A 14,677-nucleotide genomic window follows, 5' to 3' on the forward strand; every position below is an offset into this window, starting at 1 on the left:
AACAGAGGGAGACCCTGTCTCCAAAAAAAGAAAAGAAGAGAAGAAAAAATGAGCCAGATGTGACAATATGCACCTATAGTCTCAGCTACTGAGGAGGCTAAGGCAGGAGGACTGCTTGAGCCCAGGAGTTTGAGTCCAGCCTGGGCAACACAGCAAGACCCAAAAAGTGCATAGGATAAGCACTTCTTATAAACACTTACATACAGGATAGATAAGCACTTTTTATAAGCACTTACATACAGGATAGACAGAATGTTTATCCGGACAGTTAGGATAAAAAAGCATGAAGGACTTGTTAAATGGAAATGCGGAGAAAAGGCAGTATGGAAAAAAATAAATTATTTTCACTTAGAATGGTGTATGTAAACACTGCAAATTCTCTTAACACCTTAGAGAATAGCACAGAGAGGGCTCAGTTGGTCAGTAAGAAACAAGAAGCATTTTATGTAATTTATTTTATTTTATTTTATTTTTTTGAGACGGAGTCTCGCTCTGTCACCCAGGCTGTAGTGCAGTGGCGTGATCTTGGCTCACTGCAACCTCTGCCTCTCGGATTCAAGCAATTCTCCTGCCTCAGCCTCCCGAGTAGCTGGGATTACAGGCATGTGCCACCACGCCCGGCTAACTTTTTTGTATTTTTAGTAGAGATGGGGTTTCACCATATTGGCCAGGCTGGTCTCGAACTCCTGACCTTGCGATCCACCCACCTCGACCTCCCAAAGTGCTGGGATTACAGGCGTGAGCCACTGCGCCCGGCCTATTTTATTTTCTTAAAAAATAGAGACGGGGTCTCACCATGTTGCCCAAGCTGGCCTTGAATTCCTGAGCTCAAGTGATCCGCCTGCATCAACCTTCCGAAGTGCTGGGATTACAGGTGCAAACTACCGTGCCCAACTACAAAAACTTTCTATGACTTTGACAGTAACTATTCCAAACTTAGTATCTCTAAATTATCAGCACGTCTCTGAAAACACAATGCCTTTACCAATGAGTTTTAAAATTGTTCTGTGGTATTCTTTGTAAAAACTCCAAACCCCAGTCTAATCATGAGAAAAACATCAGGTAAACCCCAAGTTTAGGGGATGGGAGTATTCTACCAGATATCTGGTAGCACTTTTCTAGACTGTGATGGTAATGAAAAACAAGGGAAGACTGAGAAACTGTCACAAACCAAAGAAAACTGGGAAGACATGACAACTAAATACAATGTGGTAACTTGGATTCTGGAACAGAAAAAAGACATTAAAGAAAAACTGGCGAAATCCAAATAAAAGTCTCGAACGTTTCATAGTGCCAAAGTCAGTTTCTTAGTTTTAACAAATGTACTGTAATAACGTAAGATGTTACTAATAACTGGGTGGGAAGTATGCAGAAACTGTACCTTTGCGACTTTGCTGCGCAACTAAGATACTCCAAAATAAAGTTTATTTTATTTATTATTATTATTTTTTTTTTTTTGAGATGAAGTCCCACTGCTCTTGTCACCCAGACTGGAGTGCCCTGGTGAGATCTCGGCTCACTGCAACCTCTGCCTCCCCAGTTCAAGCGATTCTCCTGCCTCAGCCTCCCGAGGAGCTGGGATTACAGGCGCCAGCCACCACGTCCGGCTAATTTTTGTATTTTTAGTAGAGATGGAGTTTCAGCATGTTGGCTAGGCTGGTCTCGAACTCCTGACCTCAGGCGATCCACCCGCCTCAGCCTCCCAAACTGCTGGGATTACAGCCGTGAGCCACCGCGCCCGGCCTAATAAAGTTTATTTTTTCAAAAACCAACCAAGGGATAGTCACCTAATGGGCTACTACTCAGCAACACAAATAATCTACTGATAATCTACAGATAAAGACAACAGGGATGAATATTAAAAATGTGCTGAGTTAAAAGAAGCCTTTTATACCAAAGAATGCATACTGTATGATTCCATTCATGTGGAAATTCTGGAATAGACGAAAATAATCTATGGGTTTTAAAAAAAAAAAATCAAGATCAGCCGGGCGCAGTGGCTCACGCTTGTAATCCCAGCACTTTGGGAGGCCGAGATGGGCGGATCATGAGGTCAGGAGTTCCAGACCAGCCTGGCCAACACAGTGAAACCCCTTTTCTACTAAAAATACAAAAATTAGCTGGGCGTGGTGGGCGCCTGTAATCCCAGCTACTCGGGAGGCTGAGGAAGGAGAATCGCTTGAACCTGGGAGGCGGAGGTTGCAGTAAGCCGAAATTGTGCCACTGCACTCCAGCCTGGGTGACAGAGCTAGACTTCATCTCAAAAAAAAAAAAACAACAAGAACAACAAAAAAAAAACACCAAGATCGTGGTTGGCTCTGTGGTGACTGGGAGACGATTTGAAAGGACAAGAAAAAACTTTCGAGGGTGATGGCGATGTTCTACATCTTGACAAAAGGTTTAGGTTACACAGCTGTATTTTTGTCAAAGTTCATCAAATTGCATACTTAAGACTTGTGGGTTTATACTGATGTGAATTTTACCCTCTAAGATTTAAAAAATAGTAAGCGGTACTGAGCTCTATTTAATAGGCACATACGAAAGTTGGAGGGGTCTCCAACTTTACTTTGAAATGCATCGACAAATAAGGCAAAATGTTAATTGCAGAATCTAGGTGGAAGTGTAACTCTTTTTCACCTTCTGTTTGAAAATGTATGTAATAAAACCTTGGGGGAGAAAGGCACTGACTACTCGACCTCACTTATCACCACCGATAAATCATTTTCTTTTGGAGTCTTTCCTAAACTCCTTGGGGCTTATTTCTAATCATGATCAGCATCTGCACGCTCTCGTATATGTAAAAGAAATTAATGAATTATGAGGGCCTTTCTAGACAATCATGAGCCATGTTTCTGCCAACCCTTGCTGTATCTGATGTGCTTTGATGTACTTGTACTTTGTGCTTTGATGTACCTCTACATTAACCTTCGCTGAGCACAAGGCAATTCCCCCTCCTTTGAGTCCTTAGATTCCCACCCAGTCTGGGAATTCACGATAGAAACACGACGAGACACAGAACTAATATAACCAAGATGCCACCACAAAATTCAGTTAAATTTGCTGAAACATGAGGCGGTAAACTGTGTCCCCGACTATTTCGGGTTTCTGAACCAGCAGCTTCGTCTATGAAACACACATTCAGGATACCGTGTAAGGGTTAGAACATGTCACCACCAACAACTGTTGGCAGTCAAGACAGTAGTTGATAAGCCACCCGTCTACCAATCTCCCTCTTTCTGCCTAGGAACCATGGCGTGGACGGAAAAACGAAGCCATGGTGACTAATCCTAAGGCTCCAGGAGGTGACTGGGGTGAGTGAAGGCGACTTGACCCAATCAGGAGCGCCGCAGGGGCGGAGCAGCAGCCTCGAGGCTTCCAGAAGGGGCCAAAGGCCTCTCGCTGGCTACCTGACACCGGGGCTTCCCCGCCGCCAGGCCCCAAGTGGCGTCAACTTTCCTCCACCAGCGCGGGACCGCGCTCCCCGCGCCCCCCAGGAATCCGACTTCCTCCGCAGCTGTCACCAGAGGCCGGCGCGGGGCCCGCCCCGCTCCATTCATAACCAGGACCCCAGCCGTTGCAGCCCACAGCGCCGCCCGCCCGCCGGGCTTCGGGAGGCAAAGGTGGCAGCGGCGCAGCGCGGGGTAGGGGCTGCAGGACCCCGGCCCCTCAGGGCTGCGGCCGGGCCCCTTCCCCGGAAACAGCAATGCACCACGGGAGAGGGGTGGGGGCCACACGCCGCCAGGAGGGGACGGCGACCCCCGGCGGCGAGACCCCCGCGCGCGCCCCCACTGGCACACGCCCCCTTGCCCCAACTGCTGCGGCTCCGGCTCCGCCGAGCGTCCAGCAGCCGTCTGAAGGTCCCGAGGCTGGGCCCGCCGCCCAGCCCCGCCGCCGCCGCCGCCGCCGCCGCCGCCGCCGCCGCCGCCGGGGGCACAGACAACCGCCACACATGCCGCCGCCGCCATGTTCGAGGCGGCCGGCCGCGGGGCGCTGCGGAGACGTCTTAAGGGCGGCGGGGCCCAGCCGGAGCCCCCCGAGGCCAGCCCCGCGTCCTAGCCCCTCCCGCGCTCCTCAGCTCGGTACTCACGTGAGATAACGGCCCAAAGAGTCGGGTAAAGCGTCTTCTCTTTTTCGGCGGAATTTTTAAAGAGGGATGTGGTTACCTTGAGCAGAAATACCCAAGGCGGCCTGGGCCATAGGCTGCGGGAACGACTTGGGGGTAAAAGCGCGGCACCGACACCAGCTGTGTGCAGCAGTGGCGGCGGCGGCCGAAGGAGAAATAGAACAGCGCAGGCAAAAGAAGAAAGGCGCGGGCTGAGTGGAAGAGGATTCGGACTCGTCACACTGCAGAGCAGCAGAGCGAGAAAGGATGAGAAGAGGCAGAGAAGGCGACGGCAGGAGAAAAAAAGAAAAGCTGCGTCCGCGATCAGAGCCTGAAAGTGTGAGAAGGCGGCGCTAGCGACGCCAGTATTTATATTAGGGGGCGTGGCCTGGTGACATCACAGCCGGCCGGGCAGCCGCGCGAGCGGGGCGGAGCCCGGCTGCAGCCCGGAGAAAAGGGAGGGGGACGGAAGAGGAAGGAGGGCTGAACCCGGGAGAGAGAGGGGAGGGGTCGGCGCGCGACCGGGTCATGCAGGTGCAGGCTGGCCGGTCGCTTCCCGCCCTCCAGCCACCCGCAGCTCCCCGGCAGGCGGAGGGCGGCCGCACGGGTGTGGGCCGGGAGAGGGAGGTGGCTCGGCTGGAGCGCGCCGTCCGCCCGACCCCCGCCGCCTCTCGGGCGCCTGCGCTCACGCTGCGGGGCCCAGCGCATTGTGAGCCGGGTCGGGCTCCAAGCTGGCAGCGTCTGAGAGCTGTCCTGGGCCGGAGGTGGCGCGACCCCTGTGCGGCCTAGAGTGGGCCTGGGGTAAGCCTGTCGGCGCCGCTGACGAGCCTTCCCGTCCAGCTCCCTCCGCTTTGTGAGGCCTGTAGTTTACCCTGGGGACTGTCCTCCCGGGCTGAGGCGCCCGCCCTCGGGCATGCGGTACTCCTTTAGGGAAGCTAGTTCCTCGTGGCCAGAAAGGATCGGCCCAGTGTCCGGGTGTTAAAAAGGGTTGTGACCACGTGAAAATGTCCTCAGTGCTCGTACGTTGCAATACGGTGCAGTGGAAATTTTTTAAAGGAATATGGCTTTTATGTCTTCATTTTTAAAAGGATTGGTGGAGTCAGTCCTAAGCAGGACCCGCGTTGGAGAGGGGATTACTGATGTTACAAGCGCACATTACTTCAATCCCCTAGGTCTCATTTTCGCGGTCGTTTTAATTTTTCTACTCCACAACAGACTTTTTTTTTACTAGGGGTTCTAAGATGATCTACATAGCTTTTAATTTATTTTCATCTTTTTTAGACGCCTCAGCACTAATGATCGTGATCAGAGACCCCGAGTTCTTTCTACGCTTCGCAACACATAGCACAAATGGAATATGTGTTGACACACCCCTCTAAAGTTAAGATCTTTGATATTAAGACCCTGACTTTTTTCCCTTTCATTCTTCCGAACCCTCTGTGTACTTTGAGCAGCACTGTGGTTGATTAATAAATCATCAAATGTGAAAGGAAGAAAGCGACCTTACTATGTGGAAAAGCAGGATATCTTGCGAGGCTGAATGAGAGAGTGTTCGTTAGTATCAGGAGCTGTGGACGCATTCCTGATTTTGTTTTTCCTTATTTTGCTCGGCTATATCTTGGCTCTGTCTTTCATTTCTTGAAAGTTCTGTTCTATTCAGAACATTTAAAAGCACAGCCATTCACTAGACCCTCTCTGGTGGAGGAAGAAAAACTAGAGATGAATACAACATTTGAAACCTTGCTTACAATCTAGCAGGGGAAATAGGACAGCAATACAAAATAAATTGTTGACTGATACAAATAAAATGCTGCAAGGACCAAGTGGAGGGAAGAGATGATTGCAGCTAAGTGAGAGAAAGGCTGCTGGGGAAAGGTACAGAGTGATTTTGAGAAAAGCCTTTCTAGACAAAGGTGCTTCCTTTTTCACCAAACTTGCCTGTTTGGTGATTTTGAGAGTAGATGTTCCAGTGTTCCAGGCAAGGGAAACAGATGAGAGAAGGCACAGAAGTGGGTGGGTTTAGAGAATTGTGAATAGCCTTTCTGGTTCCAGCATAGGGGCATGGTTGCAAATGAGATTGAAAAGGTAGATTAGGGTGACATCAAGAAGACATTGGAGGCTGGGTGCAGTGGCTTACACACCTGTAATCCCAGCACTTTGGGAGGCCGAGGAGGGCGGATTACCTGAGGTCGGGAATTCGAGACCAGCCTGACCAACATGGAGAAACCCCGGCTCTACGAAAACTGCAAAATTAGCTGGGCATGGTGGCACATGGCTGTAATCCAGCTACTCAAGAAGCTGAAGCAGGAGAATCTCTAGAACCCGGGAGGCGGAAGTTGCAGTGAGCCGAGATCACACCATTGCACTCTCCAGTCTGGGCAACAAGAGTGAAACTGCGTCTCAAAAAAAAAAAAAAAAAAAAAAAAAAAAAAAAAAAAAAAAAAAAAAAATTGGAACTTGGACTTTATTCTGGAACCATATAAACAGGAACATGATATGCTCAAAAATATGTTTTTTAAAAGATTACTCCGGCACCAGTGGATGGGATTGAAAAGAGGTAGAAAGTTTGGAAGTGAAGGAAACTCTTACAGCAGTTTTGTGGGGTTTTTTGGTTTACTTATTTATTTATTTTAGTACTAAGGGGGCCGGGCATGGTTGCTCACTTGGTGGCCTAGTGATAGTGTGGTGGCCTAGCACTTTGGGAGGCTGAGGCAGACGGATCACTTGAGTCCAGTAGTTTGAAACCAGCCTGCCCAACATAGCGAAACCCTGTCTCTGCTAAAACTACAAAAATTAGCCAGGCGTGCTGGTACACGCATGTAGTCCCAGCTACTTGGGAGGTGGTGGCAGGAGAATTGCTTGAACCCGGGAGGCAGAGGTTGCAGTGAGCTGAGATCGCACCACTGCACTCCAGCCTGGGCAACAGAGATGGACTTTGTCTCTAATAATAATAATAATAATGAAAGTACTAAGGGGATTCAGAATGGATGGGAGGGAAAAGGCACAGAGAGAGTAGAGATAATCTTGACTTTCAAAGGAGATGAGAAGGTGTCAAGTGATTTGGGGATATTAAGCTTATCAACAGGGAGAATTCTGGAGCCATAAACAGAGATAGAAATAGAAGGACCCGGCCAGGAGCAGTGGCTCACGCCCGTAATCCCAGCACTTTGGGAGGCCGAGGCAGGCGGGTCACGAAGTCAAGAGATAGAGACCATCCTGGCCAACATGACGAAACCCCGTCTCTACTAAAAATACAAAAATTAGCTGGGCTTGGTGGCATGTGCCCTGTAGTCCCAGCTACTTGGGAGGCTGAGGCAGGAGAATGGCGTGAACCTGGGAGGCGGAGCCTGCAATGAGCTGAGATGGTGCCACTGCACTCCAGCCTGGGTGACAGAGCAAGACTCCATCTCAAAAAAAAAAAAAAGAAGGACCCAGTTTGGAGGGAGTAAGATGAGGCTAGGTTTTTTTGCTTTTTGTGTGTGTGTGTGACAGTGTGTCACTCTGTCACTCAGACTGAAGTGGAGAGGCGTAGTCTCGTCTCACTGCAACCTCCAACTCTTGGGACCAAGTGATATCCCACCTCAGCCTCTGAGTAGCTGGAACTACTGGTGCACCACCATGCCTGGCTAATTTTTTGTGAAGACAGGTCTTGCCATGTTGCCCAGGTTGGTTTTGACCTCCTAGACTCAAGTGATCCACATACTTAGGCCTAGCAAAATGCTGGGATTATAGGCATGAGCCACCACACCAGGCCTGAGGCTGCCCTGATACAGAGTTTTAGCTGTTGAAGAAATAGCCAGGTAAAAATGGTCCAGAGGCCTCTGAAAATGGGGAGATCTAGAACGCTTTGGGTGTGAATTTGGGAGCCTTTCCTACAGACATGATAATTAAGGAATTATTGAGGTATACAAGAAAAGGGTATAAGCACAGGATCTAGAGAATGCCAGAGAGAAAAGACAGCAGCAGAGAAGAACAAGTGGCCGAAGAAAATCACAATAGTGCAGTGCTATGCTATTCAAGGAAGAGGGTGCTTATTGCAAAATGGGATGAGTGATCAGGGTTGTCATATCCTCAAACAGGATGGAAAGGGGATTCTGATTTTGCCAAATCAAATGGCAAATCATTGGTAAACTCCAGTCTCATATTTAAGAGTTTGGGTTTATCAATGCTATGGGAACTATATGCCATAGGACCCTAACTCTTATTTAAATCAATTTGTCTCTGGCAAAATTGGTTTTGTTATACAGTACATGGTTTGACTTAAAGTTACAGTTTCCAAGAACCTATGGATGACATCAAGTGAGGATGTACTGTATTAAGTACTATTGTATATAGTAGATTATGGCATTGTAGCATTATAGTATATTATTGCAGTCTTAACAGTTGGGAGTATAATGTGTTTTAGTTCCCTGCCAGCCCACAGAATTATTCAGAAGAACCAATAAAATTTTGTTTTGAAATTCAAGGCACATCTCACTTTCTTTTTTTTTTTTCTCCTAAAAGACTCTCACTCTGTTTCCCAGGCTGGAGTGCAGTGGCATGATTATAGCTCACTGCAGCCGCCACCTCCTGGGCTCAAGCGATTCTCTCACTTCAGCCTCTCGAATAGCTGGGATGACGGGTGTGCACCACCATGCCTAATTTTTTAAAAAATTTTTTGTAGACATGGGGTTTCACTATGTTGTCAGAGCTAATCTCGAACTCGTGGGCTCAAGCGATCCTCCCACCTCAGCCTCCCAAAGTGTTGGGATTACAGGTGTGAGCCACCACGCCCGCCCAGCCTATCTCACCTTCTTGATACTACAAAACCTTCCTCAGTCCCCTGTTTGTTCTCTTTGCTCCCAAGTGCAATCCCTGTGTGGGCCTGCATAGCTTACACTACTTTCCTCTTCTTATCTGAGGGAATGTGTAACTAATAAACTGTTGTCGATCTTTAAAGAAAAAAAGTTTGGGTTTATATTCCAAAGGCGTTGGAAAAGGCTTCAATCATGGAAATGATTTGCATTTTAGAAAAGGTGGGAAAGTGGGGCTGGAAAGGTAAAATACTCTGAAGTTTTTGGCAGGCAGAACGTACGAGAAGCCATTGTAGTCATTCATGGAGAATAGCAAGGGCCTGGAAAGAATTTTATCTATAATCTTTAACAGAGTAATATCAGCAGAGTAGGAGAAACAGGAAGTTGTAAAGGGTTGAGTGAGGGGCACTTGCAGTCAGTGAATGTTGACCTCTCTTTAAGTAGATGATCCTGGACTAGGGCCTAAGCCAACATCATTTACACCATGAAGCAACTCAACAACATTTATTATGAAAACTATGTGCCCACACGATTAGTATTTGTGTATTCAGATTTAAAGAATAATGCTAGCTTTACATGAATACAATAGAGCCTTGAAAACTATACTACAGTAGGCCGGGCACGGTGGCTCATGCCTGTAATCCCAGCACTTTGGGAGGTGGAGGCGTTTGAGACCAGCCTGACCAACATGGAGAAACCCCGTCTCTACTAAAAATACAAAATTAGCTGGGCATGGTGGTCATGCCTGTAATCCCAGCTACTCGGGAGGCTGAGGCAGGAGAGTCACTTGAACCTGGGAGGCGGAAGTTGCAGTGAGCGGAGATCGCGCCATTGCGTTCCAGCCTAGGCAACAAGAGCGATACTCCATCTCAAAAAACAAAAAACAAAAAAACAAAAAGAAAACTATACTACATTGGAATAGACAACATAGTGTAACTTTAATGGAAGGATAGCTATCTAATGAGAATGGCATATTTAACTGTGTTTGGGGTTTCAGTTATTTTGCCAAGTCAGGTTACTCATACACAAATATGCAAGTAGTGCCAGCAAAAATATTATCATTAAATAGAGCCCTAAGATAAAATGATATAATACTGTTCCTACTTAAATCACCTTGGTCCACTGATTCAAACTTACATGCTTTTGTGCCAATAGATATGAAAGATTGAATGAATTAGATGATTGATAAGGGTAAGTCACTCAACATAAATAGGTAAGGCTGGGCATGGTGGGTCATGCCTGTAGTCTCAGCACTTTGGAAGGCTGAGGTGGGGGGATCCCTTGAGCCTAATAATTCAAGACCAGCCTGGGCAACATGGTGAAATGCTGTTTGTACAAAAAATACAAAAATTAGCCAGGCATGGTGGCATGCGCCTGTAGTCCTAGCTTCTTGGGAGGTTGAGGCAGGAGAATCACTTGATCCCAGTAGGTCGAGGCTACAGAGAGCTGGGATCATGCCACTGCACTCCAGCCTGGGTGACAGAGCAAGACTCAGTCTCAAAAAAAAAAAAAAAGGTAAACAAAATCATCACCCTATAATAGAAATCTCATGTAACCACATATATAAAAGTTAAGAGTTTATTGGTAATTGAGAGTAAAAATCCCAGTTTAATGAATGCTATGATTTGAATGTGTACCCCAAAATGCCTGTGTTGGAAACTTAATCCCCAGTGCAATGTTGTTGGGAGGTGGGGCCTCATGAAAGGTGATTAGGTCATGAGGGTGGAGTTAATAGATTAATGCCAGAGGGGGTTCCTTTTAAGAGGGGGAATTCAATCCTCTTACTCTCTTTCTCTCTGTTGTCCTCTCTTTGCTCTTCTACTATGTGATGACCCAGCAAGAAGGCCCTCAGCAGATGCTGGCCCCTTGATCTTGGACTTCCCAGCCTTCAGAACGGTGAGCCAATAAATTTCTGTGCATTAGAAATTAGCTAGTGTGTGGTATTCTGTTACATCAGCACAAAATGGACTAACAATAGGAATGTTTAAAGATAGCTTCCTATAAATTTTTATTGCTAAGGTAAATTCCGGGAGTACTCCTTATCCTGTAGAAAACCAAAATATATAGATGTTGAATAGTGAAAACATTCACATTTTAAAACATGATATTTTAGCCATCCACTACATCTTTTTTGTGCTCCAGTGACCTTTCTAAAAAGCCAACTTACTTACCAATAATCTAATGCTATGGTATTTATGGACTAGCAAAAATGTTTCAAATTACATTGCTGGGTACAGAGTTTAGATTATATACTATTCTCTCTTTTAACTAAATAGATGTAAAAAACCTAACAGATGCTCCTTTATTTGCTGAGTATCTGTTATTAAAATCCTGACCGGGTGCGGTGGCTGATGCCTATAATCCTAGCACTTTGGGAGGCCAAGGTGGGTGGGTCACTTGAGGCCAGGAGTTCAAGAGCAGCCTGGCCAACATGGTGAAACCTCGTCTCTACTAAAAACACACACACCAAAAAAAGTCAAAAATTAGCTGTAGTCCCAGCTACTCGGGAGGCTGAGGCACGAGAATCACTTGAAACCCAGAGGCAGAGGTTGCAGTGAGCCAAGACTCTGCCACTGCACTCCAGCCTGGGCGACACAGTGAGACTCTGTCAAAAAAAAACAAAAACAAAAACAAAAACAAACAAACAAAAAAACGCACAAATCCTTGGAGTCATTTTTTTTTCCCCCTTTTAAAAATTATTTTGGAGGCAGAGTCTTGTGCCTCAGCCTCCTGAGTAGCTGGGATTAGAGGCATGTGCCACCATGCCTGGTTAATTTTTGTATTTTTATAGAGATGGGGTTTCACCATGTTGGCCAGGCTGGTCTCAAACTCTTGACCTCAAGTGATCTGCTCGCCTTGGCCTCCCAAAGTGTTGGGATTACAGGCATGAGCCACTGCGCCAGGCAAGAGTTGTAATTTCTTTACCTGGCTTGGCTTTCACCTCAGATGAGAAATCATTTTATTTAATATAATTGTTATGTTTAATTCTTTTCACAAAATGTAGCACTTAGGTCAGTAGGGTTCTGTGCCATTCCAGTCTAGAGATGCCCTGCGTCCTAGCACTGGCTCATATCCATCACCTATGTCTTTGTTCACAGGATAATTTAACCTATGGAATGGTGTGCATGACAAACAAAGGGTGATAGAGTCCAGATTACAATTCACATGTAAGGGAAAAGAAGAGCATTTTTCCTATTTTCATTTCAGTGGCTGTGTATGCCAGTAGATGGGGGTCAGCATTTTCCCTCATCTGAGTGACTTGGAAGTTTTCTGCAATAAACAAGTCATAAGCATACACTGACGTCTTTTATTACTTCCAGAAACAACAAATTACTCACTGTTAATTTAAGAGGGCTGCTTTAGAAACCTCTGTAAGAGGCCAAAGGAATAATCCAGTTTTACAAGTTAAATGTAACTTAGGTGATGTGTAGGGAAAACTCTCTCTATGATTTTTCTCTACTCTGACACCACAACAACAATCAACAACACGAGAAGACTTCTGTGACCAATCGTGGGTTTTTTTTCCCCATGCACCAAGCAGTGGACACCAGCTGGGTGTCCTCTAATTCAATTCCGACACTATCTACCTGAAGATACTGTCAGAACCCACAGGTTGAGGGCTCAGCCCCCAAGACTGCCCACCCCCAAACTCCAATCATTAAGTCCAGGCCTCCCAAACTTCTGACCTACAGGTTTCAAGTTGGGGTTCCCATGACCTCCTCTTTGGGTTCGACTAATTTGCTAGCACGGCTCACAGAGAACTCTGGGAAACACATACCTATGTTTACTAGTTTATTATAAAGGATTTTGCAAAGGATACAGATGAAGAGACACATAGGGCAAGATATAGGGGAAGGGATGTGAAACTTCCATGCCCTCCCTGGGCCTGCCACTCTCCAGGAACCTCCATGTGTTCAGCTATCTGGAAGCTCTGTGAACCCAGTTCCCTTGGGTTTTTATGGAGGCTTCCTGACATCAGCATTCCTTCCCCCAGGGTATAGGGCAGATTCTTTCTGGGAAAAGTCTTAAAACCCACAATCAGAAAGATAGAAGATTAGAGTCCTGCCTTGGGGCAGGTGAAAGGAGGGCAGGAGAAGGTCAGAGGCCTGCTCCTGAGGCTTAACACACCTCACATTATAACAAAAGACTGTAACAAGGGCTATAGGAGTTATGAGCCAGGAACTGTGGATAAAAACCAATGTATATCATAACACCACAGATTATTAGAATAAACAATGGACAGATCCATGAGCTTGCTTTGGAAGTTAGTAAATCCTTGTAAAATTAATTTCATTTTCACTTTGCTACCAGGCATTTTCTGATGACAAATATATTATTTATTGCATAATATATTGTAAGATAGGTTTGTATCTCTCTATCTCAAAATAGCGACCTGGCAGCTAGCCTAACATTTTTGGTTAAGGGCTTAGAAAATGGGAGCTCTGAGGTTGAGTCTTGTTGGGTTTGAATTGCGGTTTACTCTATATTCTTTAATAATGCAGGCTGGATGCTGTCACATGAGCTTATTCTTCTTCCTAAATGTTAATAACGGTAACTGCAGGCTACATTTTATTGAATGAGACTTTTAAGATTACTGTGTCATTTAATTTGATATTTTGCAAGTTTTCTTAACCTTTTTATCGATCTAAATTTGCCTGCTCTGATTTTAACTGGAAGGAGAAAAGTCCATGCAATAAAGACAATAAGATATTAGTTCTTTATCAAAATAGAGAGAAGAAACATAAACAACTTTCTTTCACAAAAATAATCTTTTTGTATCTGACTCAAAAAGATTATCAGGCGAGGCTTCGTGGCTCACGCCTATAATCCTAGCACTGTGGGAGGCCAAGATGGGCAGATCACTTGATGTCAGGAGTTCAAGACCAGCCTGGCCAATATGGTGAAACTCCATCTTTACCAAAAAAATACAAAAAAAAATTAGCTGGGCGTTGTGGTGTGCACCTGTAATCCCAGTTACTTGGGAGGCTGAGGCATGAGAATTGCTTGAACCCAGGAGGTGGAGGTTGCAGTGAGCTGAGATCGTGCCATTGCACTCTGGCCTGGTTGACAGGGTGAGATCTTGTCTCAAAAAAAAAAAAAAAAAAAAAAAAGATTATCCAGTCACCTATGATAATAGCAGTTAAAAGACTTCAGTCAGTCCTAGCTCTACTTGGCTAAGTGACTTAACTGTAAACCATCTCCATTTCTTTCAGAAAATGTATTTTCTATTCCTTTGGAAGTACTTTTCCCTTTCTATTCCCTGAGTTCTGTTGTGAGCTGTCATCATAACCTGGGCCTCCCTGGCTAAGTAATTGGTACAAGGGCTTACAACTTCTTGCCCAATCTTGGGAGTTGGTGCAGCTCAATAATGATTGGCACATGTTTGATTCAGACCATTCTTTCCCTGGGATTTTTCTATTAATAAATGGTTGCAGGAAGGAGGACTTGAAGAAGGAATCATTTCTTTTCCGTCTCAAGTTATGACAATATGAGTCAAGAGCTGCCAGTAACTGGGATTCCAGGAGAAACCTATGTGAGAAGATGAAGCCACCATTTGTCATCATAAGGGGTGGGCCAGCATTCCAGTTGTCCCATTTTTCTTGCTCTTCAGTTATACAAACGAAGAAAATTTAAGCCGGGTGTGGTGGCTCACGCCTGTAATCCTAGCACTTTGGGAGGCCGAGGCCGGTGGATCACAAGGTCAGGAGATCGAGACCATCCTGGCTAACACAGTGAAACCCCATCTGTACTAAAAATACAAAAAATTAGCTGGGCGTGGTGA

At 45.9% G+C, this 14,677-nt stretch overlaps 1 protein-coding gene and 1 long non-coding RNA gene across 20 annotated transcripts in view; one reads left to right on the forward strand and one right to left on the reverse strand.

The window, feature by feature from the left end:
* Window positions 1–4,446, reverse strand: part of AZIN1 (antizyme inhibitor 1) — a 37,202-nt gene extending 32,756 nt beyond the window's left edge. For 15 of the 16 annotated variants that reach the window (XM_054560942.2, XM_054560938.2, XM_054560933.2 and 12 more), the window contains exon 1: window positions 4,088–4,228. The gene's annotated coding sequence lies outside the window, so the exon portion shown is untranslated. 16 annotated transcript variants of the gene reach the window in all.
* LOC129047500 (uncharacterized) overlaps window positions 4,228–14,677 on the forward strand; it is a 73,683-nt gene continuing 63,233 nt past the window's right edge. For 2 of the 4 annotated variants that reach the window (XR_008509219.2, XR_008509218.2), the window contains exons 1-3: window positions 4,228–4,441; window positions 5,384–5,482; window positions 10,733–10,791. This is a non-coding gene — a long non-coding RNA (uncharacterized LOC129047500). The remainder of the gene's footprint in view (window positions 4,442–5,383; window positions 5,483–10,732; window positions 10,792–14,677) is intronic. The other 2 variants (XR_010141239.1, XR_008509221.2) reach the window with 1 other exon arrangement.

Source organism: Pongo abelii, chromosome 7 (genome assembly GCF_028885655.2).
Source record: "Pongo abelii isolate AG06213 chromosome 7, NHGRI_mPonAbe1-v2.0_pri, whole genome shotgun sequence".
In the NCBI taxonomy this organism is placed as follows: domain Eukaryota; kingdom Metazoa; phylum Chordata; class Mammalia; order Primates; family Hominidae; genus Pongo; species Pongo abelii.